Source organism: Macaca mulatta, chromosome 14 (genome assembly GCF_049350105.2).
Source record: "Macaca mulatta isolate MMU2019108-1 chromosome 14, T2T-MMU8v2.0, whole genome shotgun sequence".
Classification (NCBI taxonomy): domain Eukaryota; kingdom Metazoa; phylum Chordata; class Mammalia; order Primates; family Cercopithecidae; genus Macaca; species Macaca mulatta.
Genome location: NC_133419.1, coordinates 127,526,991 through 127,541,515, shown reverse-complemented (window position 1 = coordinate 127,541,515; position 14,525 = coordinate 127,526,991).

Here is a 14,525-nt window from a genome sequence, read left to right as displayed (position 1 = left end):
TTCTGTAAAGAATTTGTCCCAGGGTAAGTAAGAGATTCCAAAACTATTTAAACATTTGCCATCTGATACGTCCCCTCACCTCCATCATTTCATCACTCAAGGAAGTATGAATAACAGAATGAAAAGTTAGAAATGAAACTGACATGCATCAGGCCCAGGTCTGTAATACATAGGATGACCCTAGTGCTCAAGAAGACTGAGGGTAGGGCAGGTGACAAGCAGTTTTAGAATCACTCTGGCTCTGAGGTATGGCATAGATTCCAGTAGTTAAATAGAGTTAACACAAGGTACTATGTGAAAATGTTCTCAGTAAGTAGCACAATCACTTTAGGAATTCAGAGGAGGAAGATGCATTGTGAGTTGGCAGGAGAAAGTGATTTTTTTTTTTGACACAGAATCTCACTCTATTGTGCAGTAGTGCAATCACAGCTCACTGCACACACTCACTGTGTCTGAGCCTTGACCTCGTGGGTTCAAGTGAACCTCCCACCTCAGTCTCTAGAGTATCTGGGACACAAGTGCGTGCGACCATGCCCAGATAATTTCTTTTTTATTTTTTGTAGAGACTGGATCCCACTATGTTGTCTAGGCTGGTCTCCAACTCCTGGGCTCAAGTGATCCTCCCACTTCAGCCTCCCAAAGTATTGGAATTACAGGCATGAGCCACAGCCCAACTGGAAAAAAATGGAAATTGAGTGACGTTCTAAGTAGTACCAGGAAGTCCCAGTCCAGTAAAGCATAGTCCCCACTCCTGGCCTTAGCATTCTCGGAAATAATTTGTTTTTAAAAGCTAAGCATACTCCTGCAATGTTTGATCTTCACAAATTTTATTCATTCCTCGTCAGTTGGAACCAGCTATAGATTTGTGATCACATACAGGAGGGCATCAGCAGAGGACCAAAGCTGCGGAAGCTGGGTGACAGAAACCCAAGGGCTATTGTTAAGTGCCCTGGCAGAGAGAGCAGGTCAGTGCTGCCATGATTCTTATCCTCCTGGATGAGAGTGACCTATATTAGTTTTGGCCACTGCCATTTGGAGACTTGATAAAAACAAAAAAGTATCTGTCCTATAAAGCAAAACCAAGAGTAGCACAAATGCCCTGAAGACATTTTTTTCCAAATAAACTACATGTGTTTGTTTTTCACCATGGGGGTCAGAATCGAAAAGCTAACAGGCTCCAGAGGGATAGTGCATGCTAATTCCGCTGATGGTAAAGGTCCTTTAAAATGCCACTCACGCCTGAAGCACTGATGAGTTTGCAAGTCGCCAGGCTGGAAGTATGCTGTGCACGCTCCCGTTGGAACCCATTAGATGGCCTATAGATAGATGGGCGCTGAACAGTCACACATGCATACACGCCATTCAAAAGTTTAAAATAAATTACTAAGCAATTACACAGATTTTCCAGCTCTAAAAACAAGGCTAATGGCAGCCCGTTTGCAATCAAGTACAGTAGATTAGTAAGGCACAAAGGCAGCTAAACTGTTTAGCATCAGGCTCAAAGCTCCCATAGAAATTACATTCAATCGCAATTCACAGAAAATGATGGGGAGGGGCTGTGTTTTATGTCACATACACTGGATACCACACATCCACTGTGGATGCAGACCATACCCAACCCTCAACCTTACACACTAAAAGCTACAGAGACGCTCTCGCAACCAGCCTACGGAATATACAGACTCTTCAAGTACTTGTAAGGAAGCAGGGACATTTACAGCTGGAAGTAAGCTTCGTTTGACCACTTCCCAACGTATGTATGAGACTTCTCATTGTATGCATAAACACGTATACATGCACACGCACACACATCATGCTAGGGTGACCAACTGTCTCAGTGTTCCAGTTTTAGTACTAAAAGTTCTATGTCCTGAGAAACCTCTCAGACCTGGGAAAACCAGGTCACCCTAATATACCTACGCCTGCAATGAAATCTACGGAATCTAAAAAGCTAACATTAGAGCCCCTTCCAAGGAAGCGTGATGCCCACAAAGTCCTGTTCGTGGGAAACACAGTCCTATTACCTAAGTTGGGTTCCTTTTGGAGCTAAAAGCACAAAATGCAGACACCATATGAATTTCTACCTGTTCTTGCATAAATCAGATCATGAAAGCACTTATTAGAGTTGTAATTAACAATCTATTTAATCAATTGCTTGCTTAGTATCTGTCACTTGCTGCCATAAGCTTCATGACGGCAAGGTTGTGATCACAGATTTGTTCGTTACTTAATACTCAATGCCTGAAACAGTGCCTGACTCACCAGAAGCATTCCACAAATATTTGTGAATTGAATGAACAAATTCAGAAGAAAAGTCTGTGAGAGTTGTGGTGTGGTGTGCAGAGAGTTTAAACTGAGCCCCCCCTCAGTTTTTTTAAAGCGTTCCCTCTCTCTCTACAAATGAAAACAAACCCAGAGAGTCCATAGTTGCTCCTTCACAGGCTAAAACTGCCCCCATCCCACCCTTCAACCCCAATATCAATCTTTGTTTACTGTGATTGCCACTCTTTATTCTAAGAGTAAAAACGTAACTATAAAAAGAAAGTTGTTGGTTTTCTACATGGCAATAAATTATAAGGTAGAGTCCTCATCCTGTCTCAGAGCAGAGTCACCACTCTTGTGGCAAAGGATATTTGGGGCAGACTTGTCACCTCTCCACCGTGCTATTAGTCTCTGGAAGGGACAGGCCGGATTCAATGCAAGGGGCTAAAAGCCATCATTACTCTATTATAAAATGCAGGGCGTCCAAGTCCAGGCCTGCGTCTGACTCTGGAGGCTGAGCTCTTCTCAGATGGGGCATTTGCTGTACCAGCAACTCCAAAGCCTAGAGGACTGGTCAGCACTGAGCAGGAGTACAGTGTTGGAGAAATGTCTGTTGGTGGTAAGTGGGAAGGTGTAAGAAAAGATGCTGATTGGGGCAATAAGTAAATGAATGATAACGGAGAGCACCTCGGGCTTACTTTGTCTCCAGTCCTTGAATAGGAAACAGCACATGGTAAGTGTGCAATGACACAAATGGAATATTGGAATTTTCCATTCAAAACTCCACACCTTCCTGAAGTCAGAGAGGAAGAAAACAAAACCCTGAATGCTGTGTTTCCTCACATAAATGAAGAAAATTACCTGGCCCCATCAGTTCAGTGGATCAGCTAAAAATCTCATGGTATGATACAAGTTTCACATTTGACACAACCTGTTCCTTCCGTGCCCTCTCCAAGAAACCTCAGCATCCAGTGGCAGTCTGTCCACTTTATTTCTCTCCTCGTCTGTTTAATTTCCTCCTGCAAGACCAGCTGCAGCTCAATTGTGGACTATGTAATTCAATAGATTCGCAGATATGTCTTGAGTCAATTTTAATTCTATTTAAAGGACAGTCGATAGAGTCATCTCTGGGGCTTTTGGAGATGAATTTCATATTCCATACACTGAACAAAGTGGAAGGGAGAAATGTACTTCTCTTTACAGATATAATGGCTAGGTTTCAAAATGTACCGTGTCTGTCCCACTTCTCCAATTCAGCAAGATTCAGGCTCAAATTTGGGAAATAATTTAGGAAACCTGAATGGCAAGGGAGGTATGCATCCATGAATAGAAAGCAATAGGCTAACCATTGCCTTTTGAGATCATCAAAATGGAGCTGGTAGTCTCAGGAATTCCCTACCCCTTACACTTGTTGACTTTCTCTGCATGCATGCTGTTCCATCCACCAGGGTGCCAGAGATGCTATTCCTTGCCTTTCCTTTTTCCCCCCCCCTTTTTTTTTTTAAGGACAGCACTTCACTCTGTCACCCATGCTGGAGTGCAGTGGTGCGATCATAGTTCACTGCAACCTTGAACTTCTGGGCTCAAGTGATCCTCCCACCTCAGCCTCCAGAGTAGCTTGGAATATAGGCAGGTGCCACCATGCCTGGCTTTTTTGTTGTTGTTCACTTTTTGTAGAAATGGGTTCTCCCTATGTTGTCCAGGCTGTTTTTGTAGAAATGGGTTCTCCCTACGTTGTCCAGGCTGGTCTTGAAGTCCTGGACTCAGGCCATCCTCCTACCTCAGCCTCTTGAGTAGCTAGAACTACAGGTGCATGCATTCCTCGCCTTTCACGTGTTTTCATCCCTCCATGAGAGCTTCAAGATTCACAGCGCTTTAAGATCCAGCACAAATACCACATCCACCATGAAGCATTCTTTCTGCTCCTCCCTCCCGCTCATCCCCACTCTCACGCTGGAAGGAAACTTATATTAATATTACTTCTCTTGGGGTACTTATCATGTTTTATCTCATATGTTTTTCATTGAGTGTATTGGCTTTATTTCCCCAGCTCATGTCCAAGTTCTTTGAGTGCAGGGTTTATAGATCTGATTTATTTGGGATCCTCCTGTGTTAGTCAGGTGTTGTGGTGGTTGGTTTGTTGTTCTAATGGTATATAATGAATATGCCCAAAGCTTCCCTTGCTCACAAGCACAACAGTGATTTTCCTGACTTGGGTTTGAAAATCAGCTGGGCTGAGTTCAGGTCTGCTCCACAGATCTCTCAACCTGGGACCCAGGATAAAGCAGCAGCAGCCGCCTGGAGCAGGCTCTTCCTGTGCCAATAGCAGGAAAGCAAGAGGTCAGACCACACCATCAAGTACATCGAAAGCCTGGGCCATGTCACATCCTATGCTGCTGGGCAAAGCTTGGCACATAACAAAGCCTGAAGTCAGTAGAGAGAGAACATCTACTTTGCACTGCAAAGTCATGTGGATGCATAACTTTATTCTATTTACCACACCCCTACAGCCCGACAGCTTCCCACGGTGCTTAAATAGGTATCCAGGGAGGTCAGAGGAGGCGGCACCCACCCCCAGGAAGCTTAACTGTGGTGCTCACTGCCTGGCCTTGGCCCAGCACAATTCTGGAGTTTGAGAGCTCAACACACAAGCAAACGAGCAGGGCCCAGTAAGTGACCGTGTGTGTAGTACAGCCTAGCTCTTGACGTTCCCCCAGCCTGGTGGGTATACAAAAATGGGGCAAGCAGGTGGAGGAGAAAGCAGAAAGCCAGTGCTGAAATCTGGCTGAAAAGTTTTTGGGGAAAGCAATTCAAGACATTGGTACTAGTGAGAGCCTTGCCACCGGCCATTATTACTGGAGTTCTGGAGATGAAAACAAGATCTTTGCTACTCAAGATTTTCATTCGTTCCTGCTGCGTCTTCCCACCTGAAGTGCTAATCCTCTGCCAGTCGCATCAGAGCTGCCTCCATGGCAGGACTCACTGCTGAGTCCAAATACCCGATTGTGGGTTCAGGTGGTGAATGACCAGCAGGTGTGTCTGAAACAGTCCAACAACTATAATCCTGATTTCCCTGGGACTATAAAAAATAAAAAGAGGGAAAGAAAACACATGCTCTGAGGATGGGCTTCTGCATATACTCAACTTAGCTAAATTCAAAATGTTCTCCCTACGTTTACTCATGATGACTGTGGAGCTAGTAGGGAGAAAAAAGGGTTTGCACCCACTTGCTCTCCCTCAGTGAGTAAAATGGAAGGGCCTCAAAGAGATATGTCATTTTTGGAAGGTCAACAGGGATTCAATGCTTGGGCCAAGTCTAGCCTGCAGAGACTCTGGCTTTCAAGGGCACTGTGCTCGTCACGAGACCACACCCTGGAAAGTGTTATTGCGAAAGCACTTATTCCATGATTGGATTTCATTCCAGGCAGTGTTCAAGTAGGTTTTTAATTGTACAATAAAGTCCATTTGTTTGATGCACGATCCCAACTTACTAAATTGTGTTTGCTCCTATAGCCTCTAATCCAGGCTGCTCACTGCTCAGTAATTAGTCAAGTCGATCCTAGCCCTTACTGCAAATTAACAAGGTTCTACCAGAATAGGCTTCTGAGGTTTTGATGAGACGTGAAAATAGTTCTCTCTCTCCTCCTCCACTCTCATGATATATGATCAATTTATTTAACTCAAATTGCATTTTCAATAGCCCTGTCTTTCCGGAGTCAGCATGTCTGCTGTAACTTATACTTGCGAAAGGGAGTCAGTGACAGGGTAGTATAGCTGGAGATAAACTGGGTGGAAATAGAAGTGTTTTATTTTATGCTACCTTAGATAAGCACAGTGACATTTTGAGCAAAGACAGCAAAGCCAGTGGTAGCCACAGTCCTCCTCAGCCAGCAACAATTATCAGGGGACTACAGTGTTGCCCAGGCTTTCTGTCCGCTCTCCTAAGGCGATGTTATTGGAATAATTAATGTATCTCAAAGTGGAGCCTAGTCCGAGTGGGCATTTAAACAGTCTACCATGTTCCCTTATCAGATGGTTTCTTTTTAACTACATAGAAAGCTCAAGTGAACATTTACTTCCCTATTATGCCTCAGAAATGAACTTAGACGGCACTAATAATAGCATCACTTTAAAATATAAAGTCGAGAGAACATATTCTCCAGTGTCACCAGTGTGGCATATTTGTCTTCTGCTTAATTTGCCCTCACTGTGTATTATTAGGAGTTAACACTGTAGTTTTGTTTAATAACCAGCTTCACCGCCCATGGCTGACTCCAAACTGATCACTCAGTCCTGCTGATGAAAGTCCTAATTCATCCTTGTTAGAGCAATTAGAGGGAAATTGGATAACCGTGCCACTTCTTGCAAAGGTCTACGTGCAGCTATAGCCTATCCCCCAAGAGGTTAAGCAAACGCTCACTTTAGCTGCAAGTGAAATAGATACTTTCCCTGTAAGTGAGATAGGACCAAATTAATTTAGACTTCAAGAAGTTTTTAAGTGGGAGTTGGAGCTCAGCTTCTTTTCTCCTCCTCGTTCCGTTCCTCTCTCTGCGCGCCGCCGGGTTAAATGTTCTCTGCCATTAGAAATCAATTATGATTCCCCGCTATATTGCATGCGCTGTCGTGGCAGAGCTACACCTCAGCACGCTGACTTCAGATGCCTTTTCTTCTTGTCCTTGACATCCGAGTGGTAATTTGAAAGTGGAAAACTTCTCAGGGGATACGACACATCCTGTCTCAGACTGATCACGTTTGCCTGATGGGAAGGTAGCCATAGCTGGCTTGGTTTCTGACTGGGAAGATGGTGTTTCTTCTGTAGGTGGATTTTCAATCTGATTGGAAAGATTCTGGTGTGAGGGGAAGGCTAGAACGGGCTACAGAGATTAGGGATGGGAAAATTAATGCAAAAATTACATAAAATATGTCTGTCAGTGTTATGGCAGAGTTGGTTTGGACCCAGAGAAAGTAAAACAAAACAAAACAACAACAATAGCAACAAAAACAAGTGCCATCAAAGAACCACATATTTCCAGTCCCTAGACCAGCATGTCTGCTCATTTTTCTGGGAGACTTGTGTATGTCATTTAACTTCTTAGGCCTCAGTTTTCTAATCTGCTAAATGACAGCCTTGTGATCTCCAGTTCTTCCTGCTTCTCTAACGGTTAGGAATACATTTTACTCCAAGTAACAGAACAAATGGGTTTCTTTGTATCACATTACAAGAAATCTAGAGAGAAGCGGCTATTGACCTTGGTTCAGTAGCTTGAAGTTATCAACGTCAGCATCTCTGCAATTCTTTTAGTTTTTTTCTGATCTTGCCTCGGGTGATTAACAAAATGACTACTGCCTTTCAGGTGTGGCATCCGTGTTTCCTACAAGAACAAATGGACAAGTAAGGACTCCTCCTCCTGAGCCTTTGTCTTTCTCTTTTTTTTTTTTTTTGAGACAGAGTCTCGCTCTGTCACCCAGGCTGGAGTGCAGTGGCGCAATCTTGGCTCACTGCAAGCTCTGCCACCTCCCGGGTTCACGCCATTCTCCTGCCTCAGCCTCCCTAGAAGCTGGAACTACAGGTGCCCGCCACCACGCCCAGCTAATTTTTTTGTATTTTTAGTAGAGATGGGGTTTCACCGTATTCGCCAGGATGGTCTTGATCTCCTGACCTCATGATCCGCCCGCCTCAGCCTCCCAGCCTTTGTCTTTCTTAAGTAAGAGATGCCCACCCATCATACTGCTGCCTACATTTTATGTCTCCAGAACCTGCATTTGGCAACCTGTGATACAAGATTCGCTGGAAAGTCCATTGTTTAGTTTTCCAGACTCTGTAGAAAAGGAGCCAAAGTAGAAACGTTCTAAGACTGGGTGCCAATTCAACATGCGGTATCTGCACCCCAGCTTGCCTATTGCGCTACCTGTCTCACACACACAGGATAAGAGGACATTTGCTGTTCTTCTCTCCATCTGCCATAGTAGAGACAGCACTTCCCCACCACATGAAGCCAGGTACAGTGGCCAGTACCACGCATGCAGAAGTAACGTGTGTCAGCTGCAGATGATGAAAACATTTATGAGCCAGTGCGCACTTCTTGGTGTCTTCTCATCTCTCTACTTCTTCATCTAGAGATGTTCCAGATGGTGGACCCCCCATCAGCCCAGATCTGGGGGTGAGGATGAAATGGAGCAGAGTCCCCTGATGGCACACAGTGGACCTGCAGCATGAGTGAGATTTAGGGCAGTTCTTGTTATCACAGAATAACAAAGTACCCTCACAAAACACATAGGAAGAGAAGTTGTAGTTATTGCTGAAAACTCTACAACTATTGTTAGATCTCAATCTGGAGTCTTGAACCTCCAGCTTTTCCTGAGTATGGCCATTCCCTTTGCCCCTTCCTTCATTTCTGCCCTGCAGCCTTAAGAGCTTTGCAAATGATCAAGCGCTACACTGGCCATGGAGACATGATGACAGTGACAAATTGCTGAGATGACTTCCTTTTAGAGCTCTGCAGCCTGTATTGTGATGTGGGACCACATGGAGGGGTTGCTTTCAACATCTTTTTGTTAGGCTTCTCTCTGGCTCCTCAAAGTGGGAAGGGAATGAAATTCTTCCTGGGCTGCAGCACTTGAAATCATTCTTTGTGCTGCAGCCAATGTGATAATAATAACAGCAATGGCTTTGTAACAAAGTTCTGTGGGCTCCATTATCACCATCATCATTACCACCACCAGCACCATCGTCATCATTATTATTATTGTTGCATCTAATAGCATTTGACACCCAAGGAGCCCTACCATAGGGCTGGGGACCTGAAACATATAATCTCTTCCTACTGAACATGTATCTTTGAAAAGCCACTGGGAAAAGCAAGTCATAGAAACCCCAGGAAAGATGGATAATCCTCACCTACAAATGCAAAGAAAGGTGGAGTAGGGGTTTGGAGAGTGGATTCAGCATTCAGGAAATGTGTTCCTTACTCATTTGTGGACTCTCTCTGTGACCCTCAACAAGGCTCTTGTCTTTAAAGTTCCAATTTCTCCAATGTACTATTTTAAATATAAATAACATAATGCACTTTTGTATTTTAATAAACTCAGAGAGAAAAATGTTGATCTTAGAAAAATCTAGCTAGTGGTCAACTTGCTGAAGCCAAGACTATGGGTGTGGTCAGGAAATTCACAGGCACTGGTTTCTCCATATTAAAGGAGATCCAAGGCTGTATGTATACTTTTCCTGCCCTGTAGGAGCTATTCGCTTATTTGCAAAGAGAGAAATGAACAGGCAAACAGGAAAGGCTAAATAACATGAGGCTATTTATTTGCAAATAAGTACAGCCCTGTGGTGTCTGTGTATGCAGGAAGATATTGAATAGGAAAGACCCAGCAGGGCTGGACGCAGCAGCTCATCAGCCCAGAACTCCTCATTTCCAGATACACACTGTCACACACCGCTCACATGCATTAAAACTTCATGTCCTTCCCTGTGTAGCTCGGTAACAGTGAGCTTGGCCTAGGGACTTGTCTTACACCTGTACAAGGCAGACTCAGAGGCCCCCTGAGTATTCTGAGGAGCAGCCTGCCTCTGCCCAATCTCTATTCCAAAGGCTGGCATATTCCGTGGGTAAATAGAACATAAGGGTGGTTCAGCCCCCTAACAACTTGCAAGTATCTGCTGGAGGTCAGTTTCCTTTTGAAAGGAAATATGGTGTTATCCACTTTCTAAGATGCCTCCCCTTCTTAATCTTTTGGGGTCTTTTTCTTGATTTTTTACCCTCACTGTTAACTAAGCCATAGACTTCATTGCTATTTCACCAGTTTTCCCATTCATATTCTATTTCTGCTTGAAGATACCACATTGCATTTAGTTATCCTGTTTCCTTAGTCTCTTTCAATCTGGAGCAGTTTCTCAGTCTTTCTTTGTTTTTCATAACCCTGACAGTTCTTAAAAGTACTAATGAGGGATTTTATAGAATGTCCCTCAGTTTGGATTTATCTGATGTTTTCCACATTATTAGACTAGAGTTATAGGTTTGGGGAATGACTATCACAAGAGAAGTGCCTTCTTATCACATATCTGCAGATATGTGGTGACATGGTTTGGCTATGTCCCCACCCAAATCTCATCTTGAATTGTATCTCCCATAATTCCCACGTGTAGTGCGAGAGACCCTGTAGGAAGTAACTGAATCATGGGGGTGGGTCTTTCTTATGCTGTTCTGGTGATAAGGAATAAGTCTCATGAGATCTGATGGTTTTATAAAAGGGAGTCCCCCTACCCAAGCTCTCTTGCCTGCCGCCATGTAAAACATGACTTTGCCCCTCATTCACCTTCCTTCATGATTGTGAGATGCCCCCAGCCATGTGGAACTGTGAGTCCATTAAACCTCTTTCCGTTATAAATTACCCATTCTCAGGTATGTCTTTATTAGCAGGGTGAGAACAGATGAATACATATGGTCTCAGCATGACTTACCACTGGCAATGTTAACGTTGATCACTTACATGGTTAAGGTATTGATTTCCAGCTTTCACCACCGTAAAGTTACAACAGTTCCATGTTCATATTCTATTTTTTAGAAGGAAGTCACTAGGTTCAAGCCACAAGAGGAGGGGAATTAAGCTCCATCTCCTGAAGAGGGTGTCTATGTATATTATTTGGAATGCTCCTGTAAGAAAGATAGGCCCCTTCCCCACCTTATATTTATTTATATCAATATGGATTTCCATGTATATATTTTTTAGACTTTGGGTTATAATTCAATGCTATGTTATTTCTTTCTTGCTCAGAGTGCTTCAATTTTGGCCATTGGAAGTTCTTTCAAATTGACCCGTGTCCTTTTAACATGTCTCTAGTTTTCTTCTTTCCTACTGCCCTCTTTCCCTTTCTTCTTTTCTTCCTTTCTTTCTTTTTAAATCTTTTAGTGCTTTCAGGCTTTCTGGCAGTACATTATACTCCAAGCTCATCTTGCCCCAGCCCTATCAGCAGACATGTCTCCAAGGAGCTGTAGTTCCTTTCATTGGAGAATGATATATATTAATAGTAACCAAGATCTGGATACTGGCTGTACTCCTTGCTACTGAGGTGTCATTGCTTCTAGACCACCTCAGCAAACTCAGCTAGAGCATATGTAAAAAGTGAACCCATGTATGGACACATATCTGTATCTATCTGTAGGTATGTGTGCATACATATACATGTCTATACACTAACATGAGTTAATACTGTCTCTTGTCCTGGCATGAATCCAGCACCACGGGGTTTATTCTAGCTTTCTTCCACTTAAAAAAGTTACTTATTGATAACTTTTTTCTCTGACAGTGAGGAATCTGGCACCCATTACCTAAAATCCATTTGCTCATTTGTTAAACTCTTAACTTCATTTGAAATCTCACTAATCCTTCAGTGTCAACTGGGTTCCTGAGTTCTAACCTTTAAGTGCATCATCCACATCTCACACTGTTTGCAAGAGTGTTCAAATGACTATTTGATGCCTTCTCACCCTGCCGTGTTGAAAGTTGCCCCAACAGCTGGACCATGCCAACTGTTACACCCTGCAAGTATGTACTGGATAAACTAAACAAGGAAGTGGGAAGCCTGACTAATGTGACAGCTGCTTTTACACAGGTCCTTCTGCCCAGTCCTCATTTGTGGTATTGTCCTCACTATGACATTGTCCCCCGGGCAGAAGGTTTCCCTAATGACTCTCCAACACTCTATGGCATTATCCTATTTTGTCATCTTCAAAGTGGTCACCGTTATCTGCTGCTATCTTGACTGTCCATTATCAGTCTCCCCACTTAGACAGTAAATGCCACGCCGACAGAGACCTTGCTCATCTTATTTACCACCGCATCCTAAGAACAGTATACGATCCAAAGCACATGCCTAATAAAAATTCACTGCAGATTAGCAGCAAGTAGGAATGTTATTAAGATTATTGGTTTTCTTGTATCAATGCAGACAGCGACTAGATATGTAATTAGTATTATTTGAAATGTTATTTTGAAATGACTCTGACCATAGATTGTAGACATAACAGTATAATAAATGATTTTGGCTTTCTCCTGATGTTCTTTACCTTTTCTCATTGTGAGTCATTTCTGTAAAATAGGCAGTACCCCTTCTGATGTTACTCATCTCCTCTAGAACCCTACTTAATTTTTAGCCTAAAAAACTCCATCCAGACCAACTACCCTGACCACAAATCTTTTTTTTTTTTTTGGAAACGGAGTCTCCCTCTGTCACCCAGACTGGACTGCAGTGGCACAATCTTGGCTCATTGCAACCTCTGCCTCTCAGGTGCAAGTGATTCTCCTGCCTCAGCCTCCCAAGTAGCTGGGGTTACAGGCACGCACCACCACACCCAGCTATTTTTTTTGTATTTTTAGTAGAGACGGGGTTTCACCATGTTGGCCAGGCTGATCTCGAACTTCTGACCTCAGGTGACCCACCCATCTCGGCCTCCCAATGTGCTAGGATTATAGGCTTGAGTCACTGTACCTGGCCTACAAATCTTTTTATTTTATTTTATTTATTTATTTATTTATTTTTATTATACTTTAAGTTCTAAGGTACATGTGCATAACGTGCAGGTTTGTTACATATGTATACATGTGCCATGTTGGTGTGCGGCACCCATCAACTCGTCAGCACCCATCAACTCGTCATTTACATCAGGTATAATTCCCAATGCCATCCCTCCCCCCTTCCCCCTCCCCATGATAGGCCCCGGTGTGTGATGTTCCCCTTCCCGTGTCCAAGTGATCTCATTGTTCAATTCCCACCTGTGAGTGGGAACATGCGGTGTTTGGTTTTCTGTTCTTGCGATAGTTTGCTGAGAATGATGGTTTCCAGCTGCATCCATGTCCCTACAAAGGACATGAACTCATCCTTTTTTATGGCTGCATAGTATTCCATGGTGTATATGTGCCACATTTTCTTAATCCACTCTGTCAATGATGGACATTTGGGTTGATTCCAAGTCTTTGCTATTGTGAATAGTGCCGCAATAAACATACGTGTGCATGTGTCTTTATAGCAGCATGATTTATAATGCTTTGGGTATATACCCAGTAATGGGGTGGCTGGGTCATATATTATTTCTAGTTCTAGATCCTTGAGGAATCGCCATACTGTTTTCCACAATGGTTGAACTAGTTTACAAAAGAGAGAGAGAGAGAGAGAGAGAGAAAGGAAGGGGGGGAGGGAGGGAGGGAGAAAGGAAGGGAGGGAGGGAGGGAACAAGGGGAAGGAGGGAGGGAACAAGGGGAGGGAGGGAGGGATGGAGGAGAGGGAAGGAGGAAGAAAAAAGAAAACTAAATGAAAGCCCATGATAGCCAATGTTAGGCTTCAGTAAGAAAACAACTTTTAACAGATGTAGATTTAGAAATACAGAAAGATCACAGTTTGTCATTTACAGCCTGGTTGGGTTTTTCGGCATTTTTCTACAATGCTTTTCAAATTTACTTGCATCACATTGTCTGCACAAACTGCTGTTTTATACTCTTTCCTGTTTCTTTTCCATCATCTTTCTCTCCCATGAAACTTACGAAAAAATATAAATCATTCAAAATGCAAACTAACTGAAAATGTGTTGGCTAAAGTAAAACGTGAAAAGATTTATCAAGGGGTAGAGATTGTGGGCAGGTTTGCAAAATTCCCTGGGCATAACTAGAGTCCTTGGTCTCAAGTCCTTGGTCTTAAACCTAAGTCCTTCTCTTCAGGTTTTGCTTCATTTATCTGTAAATGGCATCACTTTTAGAGTTGAAGCTTATTAACTTGGACATTCTCAAATCAACTTAAAAAAAATTTGGAAGGGCACCAGGATAATGCTTACTTTATCACCGCCCCCCATCAACCAAAGAAATTGTTTCCTGCACTAGTGATGTACTACCCAAGCAATCTGTCAGAGTCACCTGAGGTACTTGTTTTTAAAACTACGGATTCCTGGAAATCACCCCAGACCTACTGAGCTAGGCAGAGCCTTAGAACACAGGCTTTGGAAACATTCCCCAGGTGGTTCTTATGCCAGCTGCACAGCATTGGGCTGGGCCAAGTACACATAATAAGAGTGTAAATGAGTTTGTAGTGGCACTGTTTAAACTAAATAATACAGTCTATTTTTAGAACTGTTTATTCAAACCACTAATAAATTAATGTTCAAGTGTTCTTTGCATAAAGAAAGTCAAACTTGTTTTTACCATGACCTATGGTAAGAAATACATTTTACATTACATTCTGGTATGCACACACAATACACAGATGTGTGAAA